Consider the following 13,251-nt stretch of genomic DNA (forward strand, 5'->3'; position numbering starts at 1 on the left):
TCAACCCTTGAATTGGAGCTTCACCAACTCAAGTTGAGAACTCCTGCAAGCTAACAGGTAGCTTTTTGAAAAAAATAACAAGAAGGTAAGTATTACTTACATCGGGTTATATACCTGCATAAGCCTAACCTTAATTGGATAGGTTGCACGAGGTTCAATCCAAGCTTGCTAAGTTGGCCTCTCTACAAGGCATCTCAAGCGATGTGAGGTCAAATTTTTATTATATGGTAGCAACTTGTATTGCATTAATTACAATATATAGTAGAAATAGATAACATTGTTTAAGATGATACATATAGCCGTAATCCAAATAAGAATCATCCGTCAATCTAATGCTTCTTCTGGGTAGTATTACTGAGCATGCAATGGATTATACATAATGGGAATTAAGTGCAGATCTTGTTTTCTGCGAACTACTAGACCTAATGCTTCAGTCATGTCTAGATCCTCTGCCTTCATTCCATTTGGGAGTTTCCAGTCAAAATGGTAGAGCAAATGTGCCAGTGACAGTTCAATGATGGGCAAAGAAAACAGTATGCCATGATACATCCTTCTTCCAGCACCAAATGGGATATATCCAAAATCAGTACCCTTGTAATCAATTGAACTATCAAGGAATCTGTCTGGGTAAAATCTCTCAGCTTCAACCCAATAATTAGAATCTCGGCCAATGGCCCATGCATTAATAATGATTAAAGTCTTCTTGGGTATCTCATATCTATTAATCTCACACATCTCCCTACATTCCCTTGGAACTAGTAGAGGAAGAGGAGGGTGTAGCCTCAAGGTTTCTTTCACTACTCCTTTTAAGTATTTTAACTCCTCATCCGTATTCCCTTTTCCATCAAACACCCGCCTTACCTCAGCCTGTGCCTTCTCCATCACTCTTCAGGATTTCCGATATTGCCCACTTCACAGAAATGGATGTTGTCTCGCCTCCACCAGCGAAAATGTCCTGGAAGAGGACAGATCAAAGTGATGAGAAAAAACTATAGGTACAATATATCACACAAAGGAAGAATCTTTTGTTAATTTTGATTTTAATGGGAACTACAAACAATATTTACAATATGAGACTATAGCTCATGAGTGTTGATTGTTGAAATATTAATTAGACCTATATTTTCCCTTTACTGTAAAACATGAAGGGATCTTTGATGTTGCAAATTTTTGTTGTGGAGAGAAAAAAAGAAAAAAGAAAGCTAAGAGTCTATTTGGTGAAGTTTTAAAAACAGTTTAAAACTGTTTTTAAAATTTCATAATGCTATTTGATTATTATTCTGTGTTTTTAGTTTTTAAAAACAAAGTGAAATAAATAACAACTTTTAGAAAACAAGTAAAAGTTGTTTTCACCGGTTTTTCAAAATAATATAAAAACATATACACTATTATTTCTTTTGTACCTAAAATTATTATTTTTCATTTTTTTCCGTTAGGAAAATTAACTCCAAATTAAACAAGACTTAATGGGTTAGATTTGTCAACAAGTCTATTAATTTTTAAAAATAATTTAAAACTTAAATAATAAACTCATTAATACCATAAATTTATGAATATAATAAAATATTTTTTTTTCTAACATATAATAAAATAATATATTTTTTACTAACAATATAATTTATGATTTTATTATAATATTACTATTTATGTTTTACTAAAAACTATATATATTTTAATTTATTTGTAATTACAAAATTATTTTCATTTTCAATAAGACTTCAGTTAAATTTAATTAATTTGCATTATATAAATTGAATTTAAAATATTTTTACAAAATCAAAACAATTGTTAAAAAAAAAACCAATTTGTCTAAACAAGTCTTTCTGTTTTTTTTTTTTTTTAAAAAAAAATCCCTTTATAAAAAAAACTTACCAAATATCCTTTTTTTTTTTATAGAACATTAAATTTTTTTTTTCGTCTTTTTTTTTGGTTGTTTAACTTAAAAACAATTTCTAAAAAAAAATCATAAAAAATCATGATCAAATAAGAAATTTAAAAAATAAAAAATAAATTACTAATTTGACTTGTATTAAAAATGAATATTAAAATTATTTTTATTTTAATGTAATTTTTGTTTCACTAAAATAAAAAGATAGTCTCATAATTAAAAAAATTATTTATTTAAGACTCATACATAATTGTAGATTCAATTTTTATTTTTAATAAAATTTAACTTGAATTTGATTTCATATTATTATAAATTTTTTATAAAATAAAAGTAAAACATAATTTTTAAAAACAATATAAACTCTTACATTCAAACAAGCTTTTTGTTTTTTGTTTTAAAAAACTATTTTTTAAAACATCTTGCCAAATACTCTTGTTTTTAAAAAATTCTTAAAAACTGTTTTTTGTTCTCTATTTTGAAAACAATTTTTAAAAACAAATTTTAAAAAACACCCCTAAATTCTGGCAAAATTGAATTAAAAACGGGATACTAACCAGTATGACTGCTTTTGATGTTGTTGTCAGTTAAGGGAAATTCATGATCACCATGCTGTTGAAGTTTTAAAATAACATCAACTATACCTTCCTCCCTTTGTAGCTTGCCTGCTTCTGTTTGCATTTTATCTCTATGCTCATCAACAATGTTTTGGAGTATCCTATCAGCCCTCTGAAATACCTTCTCAATTTTATATCTCATTCCACTAATTAGGTCAAGCCATTTAACAGAAGGATACATATCAGCAACACAGGGACCAGAAAACAGCTCTAACGTTTCCTTCAAGACAGATATGAAGGCATCTTGATCTTTGCATTTTTCACCAAAAGCAGCTCTTGCTATAATGGCAAATGTACAAGAGGAAAGTTTGTCAGTAAGATTGATGGGCAATCTTGAACAAGAAGCGAGCGTTGTAATGAGATTTGAAAGCTCCTCTTCCCCAACCAATTGGAAGGATTTGAAGCGCTAGGAAGTTAGAAGTTCAACTACACAAAGTTTTTGAAGTTGTCTCCAATAGTCGCCATATGGAGGAAAATCAATGTCGGTAGAATAATAAGATAGAATGTTGGTAGCTAAAAGTGTTGACGAGAGAGGAAATAATTTGTATATATGGAATCTGTATACACTACTTGTATTAAAATGGTACAAAGGAGCTCAATATATAGCCCATTTACGATCTTAATTTGTTTAGAAAAAACGTCTAAGGAAAGTTGACTAATTTGATCCATTTAGTTACACCCAATCCGATCCCTTCAGTTATGCCTGCAACGGATTATACAACTCATGTCCACACTCCCCCTCAAGTTGGTGCATAGATGTCGTTGATGCCCAACTTGTCAAGTGAGTTGTGAAAGACTTTACTACATATCGCCTTAGTGAAGATGTCTTCTAGTTGGTCTTCTGATTTGACAAATGGGAATCGGATTATCTTATCTTCTAAGTTCTGCTTGATAAAATGTTGGTCTACTTCCACATGCTTAGTTCGATCATGTTGGACTGGGTTATGAGCAATATCAATGGCTGCCTTGTTATCATAAAGCAAGTTCATCTCGCAACTAGGAGGAAAGCTAATTTATGTCAACAATCTTCTCAGCCAAAGCAACTCACACAACCCCTTAGCCATTCCTCGAAACTCCGCCTCTGCACTAGATAGTGCTACTACTTTATGTTTTTTACTTCTCCATGTTACCAGGTTTCCTCCAACAAATGTGAAGTAGCCTAATGTGGATTTCTTGTCGAAGATATTTCCTGCCCAATCAACGTCAGTATACCCCGTAATTTCCAAGTGCCCATTCTTTGAGAACATAATTCCCTTCCCTAGGGTTTCCTTAAGGTATCTCAAAATTTGAGTCACTGCATTCTTATGATCTTCACTAAGGCAATATTGCATGAACTGACTCACTACACTAATTGCATAGGTAATATCAGACCGGGTATGTGAAAGATAAATTAGTTTTCCAACCAATCTCTGATATCTGCCTTTATCAGTGGGGATGTGGTCAGGGTATTCTCCAAGCCTGTGATTCTGTTGTATTGGAACATCTGTCGGTTTACAGTCTAGCAATCCAACTTCTGATAATAGATCGAGAGTATACTTTTGTTGGGAAAGAAAGATCCCTTGTTTAGATTGAGCCACCTCAATTCCTAGAAAATATTTCAACCCACCCAAACTCTTCATTTCAAACTCCGCTGCCAACTATTTTTGAAGTTTCGCAATTTCCTCGGTGTCATTTCCTGTGATTATCATATCATCTACATACACTATTAGTGTTGTTACCTTGCCTTGTCGACGCTTTAGAAATAGAGTGTGATCATCATTGCTCTGTTGAAACCCATACTTTCTCATTGCTAGGCTGAGGCGTCCAAACCAAGCTCGTGGAGACTGTTTCAAGCCGTACAGTGTGCGCTGCAATTTACACACCGTCTTGCCAGACGTTTCAATGTACCTAGGGGAATATCCATATAAATTTCTTCCTCCAGGTCACCATGGAGGAATGCATTCTTTATATCAAATTGGAGTAGCGGCCAATCAAGGTTCGTTGCAAGGGATAGAAGGACTATTATAGTGTTCAACTTAGCTACAGGTGAGAAGGTCTCCATATAGTCAACTTCGTAAGTCTGCGTATACCCTTTCATTACAAGCCTCGCTTAGTAGCGCTCAATCGACCCATCCGCCTTATATTTGATGGAGAATACCCATTTGCACCCCACTGTCTTGTGGCCTTCTGGTAAAGAGACAAGAATCCATGTCTTGTTTTTCAACAATGCTTCCATTTCTTCCTTCATCGCTTGGACCCACTTAAGGTCTTGTAGAGCCCCCTCTATGCTTGTAGGAATGTGATGCGCTGATAATGCATTAGAAAAGCTCTTTAAGGATTCGGAGAGCTTCTCTGTTGAGACGTAATTGGAAATTAAGTACTTTGATTTGTGTGTCGTAATATCTGGAGAGTAGCATTCTGGTGGTTTGCCAAGATTATGCCTGAGAGGTAACTGATAACCATCGTCAGTTAAATGTTTTGTGACAAGAGGAGAACTTACCTAAGGAATCTTTTCAGGAATATTCTCAGAAGTTGGGTCATGATTCGTGCCCAATTGGTGTCTCAGCTGATTTGTGTCCAGCTGGTGCTCCTTGATTGAGGGAGTAATCAACAAAATTTATAACCTATTACACCATATACTAGGGTAGCAAAGACAAAGCTACTATAGCATAGTGGCTCTAGGATCGTTCACTGGGATGGGTTTTCACTTCACAATTGATATTAATTCAAAGCTGAATTGGTGCCTTTTCATTTCAAGGTTAGCTTTAAAAGAAAACATAAAGATGTTTGAAAAAGGATTGGTTTTAAGCTAACAAAAAATAGTAACTGATTTTACTTACAAAGAAAAGTGTTTCTTGGAGTTTAGATCACTAGGCTCAGATTCCTTGTACAAAAAGGAGAGTTCCGGTCACTTGTTTCTTTTCCTCGCATTAGAGAATTAACATATAGTTCCTTCTCCAACCGGTGTTGTACAGATGCTTCCCATTAATGGGTTCAAACACTAAATCCCTCTCACTGATGCAACTTGCAATGGCTCATACCTCTCACCTAGCACTTGCCATTCAAGGTGATCTTTAACCTTGGATTTCCCTTCACAAGCTCGCAAGAGATAACTAATGGATGTCTCCTTAGAGTCCAAAAGCTTACCAAGTGTTGGCAATTCTAGAAAATCCTACCTTCAAGTCACCTCCCAGAGGCTCGCAAGGGGTAAACTAGTGCATCTCCATGGATAGAGATCACTTGCCTTACCAAGTGTTGGCCTAGGTGACTCCAAGGCATTTTAAGTTAACTAAAAATATAAAAACCATTCACGGGACACACTTTCTCTTCATTCATAGCTGAAACCACAAAGCTACTAACTTTTGCACTTGGAACCTTTCCCGGCAACCTTATCTCCAAGGAACTAAAGGTTTAGTTACTCATTCTCTGGGGAAAGCTCCTCAGAGAGTGCATAACTTAGGAAATGAAAAATACAATCAAAGTGAGAAGGTAAGGCAGAGCTCAAGCTCTGTATTTTACTTTCTTTCAAACTTTTACAAAAGGTTCATCACCCTTAGAACAGGCTCCTCGGGCTCTATTTATATGAAAATTACATTAATAGCTTTTACATGGATATTTAGCCTTTTTTCTAACTTAAAAGCTAAGGAATCCTATAATTGGTGGGATACAAGGAGAATTTGGGGATTTAGACAACAAAAATCTGAAGAAAAATATCTCCAAATGTCGGTTACAAATATCGGGAAGCACTAAGGACCATTTCACAGGTGAAAACGAGGTCTGCGAGATTTCGCAGACACACAAAAAGGGCTGCGAAATCACTTTGCAGCAAATGGCTGATTCCGCAGCGCTGTGAAGTTGGCTTCCATCTTGCGGTATTTGGCTTCCATTGCGTCGTGAAACTTCAGAGGAATTCCATAGCACTGTGCAAAAAGGCTGCGAAATCATTCCGCAACAAAAGGGTGATTTCGCAACACTTTGCAAAATTCTTCCTTCAGCTTGGAGTGATCAGCTTCCAATGGCTGTAACTCCTTCATTTCAACTCGGAATTGCACACCGTTTGAAGCATTGGATTGTTGACTTCCTAAGCTTTAAAATGACATATAGCATGCATAAATTGGACTTCGGTAAGTGCTCCAAAAGTGGTTGACATGAATGTCATCAAGAATGCTTCATGGCTGGTTTCTCTTTGCTTCCCCTCCTTGCATTCCGGATTTGCTTAAGGCAAAGGACTTCAAAGCTTTGGTTCTTCATGATTCTGAGCTTTCCATTGCTTTGCCAAGGATTCCAAATAACTCTCCTCAATCTCATATTGCTTTGGTGATCAAAAAGCTATCAAAACACCAAAACTTAACACAATTTGATTAGAATTGATTGCAAGGAACCTTAACATGTTAATTGGGTTAAAAGGCACTAACTACTACTCAAAAGTGTTTAAAAGGATTAATTACAAGCTATCAAATAACACTTTTTGAGTAGTAATCAGGTCATGAGGTACTGTAGAATGATGGGGTGTCTTAGCGATCAGAGTCAGTGTCTCAGTAGTCGGCATTTGTGGCTCTATAGTCTATTCCATACCCATGGTAGTTGGTAGCTCTGTAGTCAATGGGATGTTTGGGATGTCAGTCAGTGGGATGTCCTTGAACCAATTCAACTCTTCATCGTGTGTCTTCCCTTGAAGAGAAGAATTAGATGGATGATAGAACATCTCGGACTCGAGGAAGGTGATATCCATAGTAACATAGAGCCGCCTGTTTGTTAGATCATAGCATTGATAACCTTTCTGATTGGTGGCATAGCCTAGAAAGAGACAACGAAGAGCACAAGGGTTGAGTTTGATGCATTGGTTGTGGTGAAGATGAATGTAAACAATGCATCCAAAGGTTCGGGGAGGAAGCGTCGTAGACGGACGTATTGATATACTGGCGGCTAAGGCCTATAGAGGTGTTTTGAAACCCAGAATCCGGGATGGCATTTGATTGATGAGATGCACGAAAATTGTAACCGCATCAGGCCAGTGAGAACTAGGTACATGTGTACCTAATATGAGGGCACGTGTCGTCTCGAGAATAAGGTGATTCTTACGTTCTGCTACACCATTTTGCTTTGGAGTATGAGGACACGAGGTTTGATGTATCAACCCATGCTGGTGGAAGTACTTCTGGAATTGTCGATTCATGTATTCACCACCATGATCAAAGTGAAGGACTTTGAGTTTGGCAGAAAATTGGATCTGAATCATTGTGTGAAAAGAGTAGAAGACAATAAACATCTCATCTTTGTTTTTCAGTAGGTAGAGCCACGTCATTCGAGTGCAATCATCAACAATGAGGACAAACCAGCGATAACCCGATAGAGTAGATTTTGGGGATGGTCTCCACACATCAGAATGAATTAAGCTAAAAGGTACATCACTTTTATTGTTATGTAAAGAATAAATTGCCCAGTGACTTTTGGCCAAAATACAGGTTTCACATTGAAAATCTGAGATGGAGAAATCAAAAAATAAATTAAGTAGTAAATGCTTCAAATATCCAAATGACGGATGGTCGAGCCGTCGATGCCAAAACCAGATATGTTCTATTATGGAATTACCCGATTGTCCCACATGATGTGTCTGTCCCATTTTGAAGTCATCCATATAGTAGAGTCCTCCATTCTTAGTACCACGCCCAATAATTTTCTTTGTGAGAATATCCCGAATAAGGCAAAAATCAGGGTACATCAGTGTTGTACAATTTAAGTCCTTAGTAAGTTGACTGATAGAAAGCAGTTTATGAGATATGGATGACATAAATAATTATTGGAGAGTGACAGGGCTGGTGATAGCATCATAGGTCCAGCCCCTTGTACTGATGAAATAGTGCCATTAGCATTCGCAATGCTAGTTTGCTTAGGAGCGGTATGCTGACAAAAGTCCTGTGCATCAAATGTCATATGATCCGTGGCTCCGAAATCTAGGATCCACAAGTTGCATTCACTGCTTCTAGTAGATCCAAGAGATGTTATACCTGGTGTGTTGCTGGTAGAGTCAGTAGGAAGTAGAGATAATTGGGGTTCTGCTGTTGCTATTGCTGTTTTACCAGTACTGTGCTCAATATTGGTGCCATTACATTTCTTTTTAGCCTGGAGCTCATGCCACTAGTCTGGGTATCCATGGAGCTTAAAGCAAGTGTCCCGTGTGTGTTTGGAATTTCCACAATGGGAACACTTTAAGTCTTTTATCCATTGCTTTGAATTTGGACCAGTGGGATTAGATTTATTGAGTACTAGAATTCTGTCTTTGCCAAATGGGTTGGGGCCCGTTTTCAGCCCCTTGGAAGCTAGCTTAATTCCCATCCCTTCATCAAAACCATTCCCCATCATTGTCTGTCGCACCATTTCCCGTTGGACACACGCGTAGGGTTGCTCAATCGTCTAAAATAGCTGCATCTGTAGCATGGTACTCCTAACTTGGTCGAGTCGATCATCAAGGCAATCAAGGAACACATAGACCCTCTCCTCCTAGAGAATTGCGGTGTATTGTTGCACATCCTTAAGGCACTCCATGGGGTTTGGTCTCCGAAAATTTAATTTCCCTCCATGAGGCTTGTTATAAAATTTCTCCATAGATCCACCATTTTCTTGTAGTCTACTCACTCGTCGCCGGAGCTCATACACCTGAACAGTGTCACTCCCATCGAAGAAAGTGACAACAATGGCGTCCCAAACCTCGTTCACAGTGGGATATCGGATGAACGTGCTAACAAGGGATGAATCCATGGTGTTGATGAGCCAGCCTTTGACGACAATGTTTTCGGTTCTCCATCACCGGAATAATGGATCAATTGGATTAGGTTAGGGTATCGGATGAACATGCTAACAAGGGATGAATCCATGGTGTTGATGAGCTAGCCTTTGACGACAACATTTTCAATTCTCCATCGTCGGAATAATGGATCAATTGGATCAGGTTGGGGTAAATCACCATTAATGTACCCTAATTTGTCTCTCCCGGAGATAAACATCTTCACAACTTGGGACCATAGGGCATAATTTGATCCATCAAGTTTTATGTTGATCGGGGCAGTATTTGCCGCTATAGTTGAGTTAAGGCCTTGTTCAACACCTCGGTCATTTTCATGGTGAGTTATGATAAAATAGAGGTTGTCGTTGGTGGAGACCCTCTTGTTTGAGAGTCTGATTTAGACATTTATCTAAGTTGTTGTTAGGTTCTCAGGCTTGGGTAGAATCAAGAAGTTGATACCAAAGAGCAAAAACAAACCTGGCTCTGATACCATGTTGACGAGAGAGGAAATAATTTGTATATATGGAATCTGTATACACAATTGCTGCATTAAAATGGTACAAAGGAGCTCAATATATAGCCCATTTATGATCCTAATTTGTCTAGAAAAAATATCTAAGGAAAGTTGACTAATCTGATCCCTTCTGTTACGCCCAATATGATCCTTTTAGTTATGCACGTAACAGATTATACAACTCATGTCCACAAAAAGAGGAGGTCGTTGAGCAAAATTGATGTCATGAGTTTTAATAACTTGTTTGGCCATCTCTGGTGATGAAATAATGAGTGTGGAAACTTCACCAAGTTGGAGGCTCATGAGAGGCTCGTATTGCTTGGTTAGGCGACTTAGGGAGCGGTGAGGAAGTGAGCCATCAATTAGTTGATGCATGTTTCCAATTAGAGGTAGTTTCCATGGCTCTAAGGGCAGCTTTTGTGCGGAGATGTTGCCTTTGGATCTCTTCCCTATCTTGTACAACATGTACAAAAAGAGAAGAGGACGTCCATGAGCAGAAAGAGAAAGTAGTTGTGAAGATAACATGTGACGGGTTAATTTCTTGCTAGAGATGCTTTCAATTTAAGCATGCAGACAACTTTAAAAAATAAGAGTGCGTTTGACAGTGATTAGAGGAAGTATTTTTAACATTTTTAATATTTGAAGAATGAAAATTTTCAAGTGTTACAGATGTTAGAAACACTTTCTAGAATCTACCAAACACACTTTAAGTCATTGTGGCTGCTAACTTCTTATGGATGAACACGAGGCTCATGCTTGATGCATGGTATTAATCATGAGAGGTGATTGATGGTGATGGCCAATTAACCTTTAATTTATGATTTTTTTTCGTCACTCTCAAAATGCGCAAAACAATTGACATCTCTAAATCTTATGAGGAAAATATGCACCCACTTTTAACAAATAATTGTGAAAATATAAGGAGCCCATGCATGTTACAATTAGAGGTAGTTTCCATGCAAGGCGGCCTTGAAGGTCAGCTTTTCGGTTAAGATGTTGGCTTTGGATCATATTTAAAATAGCATAATGCACTTCTCATACAAGTCATATTTAAAAGATCTTCGTAAACAAACATTTTAACATTTTAATATGCTCCACTAATGATAATACTAAATCAAAATAGTGGAATTTGAATTAGGCAGCTAGCCTCAATTTGTACACTCTTTCTAGTGTACAAATGGTATCCAAAGCTAATAACACCAATAGTGATTAAGATTACACTGTATCACTGCCCCATCAAGGATAATCACTGTCGACTACTTATCCCTTCTTTATCAAGGCAACTAAGAACTAGGAATTTCAAAATTATAACAATAAATTAAAAATTAAAATTCACTGGCATAATGCCACACAAATCATAAAATATTCTCAATTTATTTTATAATTGAGCAACAAATTAGAATATATCTATAAAAAAAATTACTTGATCCACTTTAATAAACTCAAACATTTTTATACTTTAAAAATAGATAAAAATAAATAATGCATTATTAACTTTTACCTTGAAGAAATTAATCAAATTTTCAAAAGACCTATAATCAACTCTTAACATAAGCATAATTAATAAAAACAATAATTATTATTGTTTAATTATCTAAAATTAGAAAGTTCTTGTAAAACTGTTTTATTCACAAACTCACTTCTAAGAATCTATTTTAGCTTCGTATAATTACACTTGATAAATTATTATTATTATTATTATTATTATTAGTAGTAGTAGTAATTTTCACTTCCTAACATCCTAACACATCATATTAGCCACAAGTTTTCCTGCTGGCCCGCAACCCAAGATCTCATTAATACTTTATTATTTTCCTGTCTCATTATTAATTTCCTATTTCCCTTGCTTTTTCCTCACTGCATCCAATAACACCCATAGCCCTTTTTATTAATTTAACCTCTTCCGTCGTTTCTACATGCAGGCTCCTCCTGGGGCCTTGTTCCAAGGCCAAACACTCTGGAGATTTCAACAAATCCCACTGTCCAGTTAACAACTTGGCTACTTGTGTTTTTAATTTTCTTTAATCAATTTATCTCATTAATTCAACATTCCAAAAATATCTTACTTATTTTCTCTCTCTCTCTCTCTCTTTTTTTTTTTTTTAAAAAAAAAAAATCAAATTAATATCCAAATTACCTAAATATCTGTAAATACTATGTAGAGATGTTACAGTTTCTTAGAAAAAATGCCTTCAATTTAATTCTCTGGGCAACTGTTAAATCTAAGTCATTGTAGTCTCCGAGGTTTTTTTTTCTTTTAATACTAAGTTACCATAATGGAACCTATTAAATAAAAAATCTGAATCATTGAACATGTATAACAAAATCTAAATCATTAGACAATGTATGATAAAAATAAAAGAGATTAAAATACAAAATTACAAATAACTGGAATTAGGATATAAAAAATAAGATATAAAATTGTGTACATGACAACATCTATTTGATGATATATTTTTTAGGGATAAAAAAAGTACTATATGGTCTAGCCCAACCCATATTTCATATTATAACGATTAAAGGTTGTTTAGTTGAATGATAAGAAAGGTATATAATGATGATGAGTTTGCAATTTAATATTCCTACAATATATAATATATATATTTTAAATAACATTGCATTTTTCATTTTTGGTATATAATGATGGTGAGTTTGCAAACTTTCATAGTTGGATGATAAGAAAGGTGATTGATAGTAAGGACCAATTGTTGAATATATGAAAAAATATCTTCCGAAGGTCATCATTTTATCTTGGAGATGATAGATGCATGAAAAGACATGAATGGGAATGAATGCATTCTCAAACATGTGCTAAAAATATTTGCACTCAATTCAAAAGATAGTTTTTGAGGGATAGTACTCCCACAGCTACAATTCAATGATCATAAGTAGCCATTCAAGCTAGTCACTCAATTTATCTAAAAAAATATTATTCTAAAGGTGTAAGAATGTACGATTAAAAAATAATTGTGAAAGGATAAAGCATAAATATCTCACACTAAGAATTCAATGATCATTAGCATCCACTAAAACCTTTCAAATATTTTATATAATATATCTTCAAAAAATATTAGTCTAATTGTGTAAAAACATAGGATTCAAAAAATAATTGTGAAGGGATAGTACCAAAATATCTGAGACCTAGAATTCAATTATCAATAACAGCTATTAAAATCACTCAAATATTTTATATAACATATCGTGAAAATATTAGTTTAAATGTATAAAAACCGGTTTCAAAAAATAATTGTAAAGGGATAGCACATAAATATCTCACACTTAGGATTAAATAATTAATAACAACCATTAAAATCACTCAAATATTTTATATAATATATCTTAAAAATATTAGTTTAAATGTGTAAAAACATCATATTCAAAAAATAATTGTATAAGGATAGTACATAAATATCTCAAACCTACAATAGCCATTATAATCATCACTCAAATATTTTTTATAATATATCTTTAA

General features: G+C 35.0%; 1 pseudogene; it reads right to left on the reverse strand.

The window, feature by feature from the left end:
* Window positions 1-351: 351 nt before the first annotated feature.
* LOC117923051 lies at window positions 352-10,304 on the reverse strand (annotated as a pseudogene).
* Window positions 10,305-13,251: the final 2,947 nt, after the last annotated feature.

Source organism: Vitis riparia, chromosome 10, assembly GCF_004353265.1.
Source record: "Vitis riparia cultivar Riparia Gloire de Montpellier isolate 1030 chromosome 10, EGFV_Vit.rip_1.0, whole genome shotgun sequence".
In the NCBI taxonomy this organism is placed as follows: Eukaryota; Viridiplantae; Streptophyta; class Magnoliopsida; order Vitales; family Vitaceae; genus Vitis; species Vitis riparia.